Genomic DNA, 2,607 nt, shown 5'->3' with positions numbered 1-2,607 from the left:
AACAGATGCCGAGAAGGGGTGTGGCCGTCCTGTTCTTCCAGGTCCCGTGGGGCGAGGAGCCTGGCCTCGCCCACACCCCACCCAGCAGCGACCCGAACCGTCCCTTCCTTCCCCCCCGGTGGGGGCCTGGCCAGAGGCCTGGGCGCTAATTGTGGGTCCAGGGCACAGGGGGCCTGCATAGGGCAGGTGGGGACCAACGGTGTCCGGAAGGAACTCAGCTGTGTTAATGAAGAGGCCTAATTTTTTTTTTTGAACAGAAAAGTGGCCAATAATTCCACGGAAAAGATTTGCTACTGATAACCTTAAAAAAAAAAAACACTACTAGTTAACTTAGCAAAACGAATTTCTTTGGGAACAGCACAGAATCACAACCGCACATCAAGAAGCCTGAACAAAACCATAAGTGAATGTGTAGGAGGGGAGGTCCCTTTATAGTGGAAAAAAAAGGGGGGGGGGCACTATTGTAAACAGAAAGTCCATTGGATGAAACTGGGAGCTGGAAGTGTAGTGGCTTCTCATTGGCTGGGCTGTGGCCGTCTCTCATTGGCTGGGCTGTGGCCGTCTCTCATTGGCTGGAACTGTTGCTGGGGGAAGAGGAAACCTTCCTTCCTCCTGCTGGCTTAGTAAAGCGCTAGCTACAGTGAACTCCACCTGCAAGAGGAGCCTCTTCCTGTTGGGTCTTCAATTGACCGGGAGCGGTAGGGCTGAGAGCTCCCCCTGCTGGCCACAGGACTCCATTGTAAACGACGTTTCCTTCACTAATTTTCACGCTACCCTGCACTTCCCAGGATACTGTGCGGCGGGGGGGAAACTATTGTCTCAAGGCCCGTCAGTGTCTCTGTTCACTGGCCCCTGGAGGCGGATTCCTCTCATTGAGGGCACACCATTCAGGAGCCCTGAATCCCAGCCATCCCAGCTTTTTTTTTTTAATTTTTTTTTTAATGTTTTATTTATTTCTAGGAGAGAGAGAGAGAGAGACAGCGTGAGCAGGGGAGGGTCAGAGAGAGAGGGAGTCACAGACTCTGAAACAGGCTCCAGGCTCCGAGCTGGCAGTCAGCACAGAGCCCGACGCGGGGCTCGAACCCACGAACCGCGAGATCATGACCTAAGCGAAAGTCGGACGCTCAACCGACTAAGCCACCCAGGCGCCCCTAGCCATCCCAGCTTTTATGCCAGCGCCTAGAGGTGGACAGAAAATGCTCCCCTCCCCCCACCAAAGACCACCCAGGCACTTTCAGCCAACACAAAGGGAGAGAAGGGAAGGGACGGTTTCACGCAGGTCTTTAACCATTCCCCACCCCTTCCTGACAGCTGGGTCCCAGGTTCAGAGGCTGTACAGTTTGTGATCATGAGCTAATTAAGCGAGAGCGCGGAGACAGTGGACAGCCGGTCAGGAGCTTCTTAGCCTCTGTCTCCTGACTGCTGTTTCTCTAACTCCCCATTCCCTTTCTCCTGCCTCTCTCAGTGCCCGGATTTCTGTTCAGAGGCCACCATTCCCCCACCACACAGCCCACGGACTTCCCAGCTGCTGGCCCTCGCTCAGAAGGTTCTGGTGGGTCTAAGGTTGACAAGGCTCAGATGCACCAACCGGCACCCAGCATTCCCTGGACATAGGACTTTCGCCAGGAATGGCACACGACCCAGTTCAGACCAGTGGCATGTGAGCAGTGGATTGCTGACTTATGATGGAAAAGATGCCCTCCCCTTAAGCACAGAGCTCCAGAAGACTCCCTCCATCCTCGTCTGGACGCTGTGGTGGTACATGTACCCCATGAAACAGCTGTTGCAATTTTGCCCCCCACTTGGGAAGTCAGCCAGAGGAAATTGTAGAGAAGTGGGGCCAGAGCCCCTGGATCAAGCCAGTCCTGAGGCCCACCTACCTCTGGACTTCCAGGTCCAAGAGCTAAGGAAGTCCTTTTTGTCTGAGCCACTTGGATTTGAGTTTGTTGTTGTTTATAACACCCCGAAGCCCTTAAACCAACAGTGTTTGTGACATCACTGGAATAAACATGTTCAGAACGTTGACAGGATGACACAGTATTCGGATTGGTTCTGACTTAAGCGGCAGAATCGTCCGGGAGGCCCTCCCCTCTCAGCTGCCCTCTGGTCTGGCTGGCATGCCTGGGGATTTCCGGAGAGACTCTGGCTAACCTCACCCCTCATCAGAGCCAGAAACAAAGGTGACATCTTTCAACTCTACTCCAGGCAGGACGCAGGGAGAAAAGGCTGTATCGTCCACTGCACGTCAGGGAAACCCCTTAGAAGTGAGCAGAGAGATGAAAGGAGGTGACGTGCCCCTTCCGTGCTCCCTGGGTCCCCAATCCTCCGCCCATGGGGGCAGACAGAAAATCGTACAGACCAGAGTCAGTGTCCAGTTTATGAATAATTGACAATGTTGTCCATACAGACCGCGAGGAGGAGCTCAGACCGTTTTGCAGCACGGAAGGTGTGGCTCGGAGCCTTAGACCACGCGTGGGACCCACTCTCTGGGAAGCCGCCAGCGGACAGGACGGCCCCCCCAAGGCTCAGTGCTGGACCTTGCACTGTGTTCCCTGTTTTTCAGGGTGCGGGACGTGCGCTGCACCCACAGGCGGTGTGTGGGGCCTG

General features: G+C 54.8%; 1 long non-coding RNA gene across 1 annotated transcript; it reads right to left on the bottom strand.

Moving 5' to 3' along the window:
• Positions 1–325: 325 nt before the first annotated feature.
• On the bottom strand, positions 326–1,952 carry LOC144220303 (uncharacterized). Its single transcript, XR_013331685.1, has 2 exons — positions 1,881–1,952; positions 326–956 (listed from the first exon to the last, which is right to left on the bottom strand). It is a non-coding gene; the product is annotated as an uncharacterized LOC144220303 (long non-coding RNA).
• Between the last annotated feature and the right edge of the window lie 655 nt (positions 1,953–2,607).

This window comes from Crocuta crocuta, unplaced genomic scaffold (assembly GCF_008692635.1).
Source record: "Crocuta crocuta isolate KB4526 unplaced genomic scaffold, BGI_CrCroc_1.0 scaffold179, whole genome shotgun sequence".
In the NCBI taxonomy this organism is placed as follows: Eukaryota; Metazoa; Chordata; class Mammalia; order Carnivora; family Hyaenidae; genus Crocuta; species Crocuta crocuta.
This window is presented reverse-complemented; position numbering and strand designations above follow the sequence as displayed.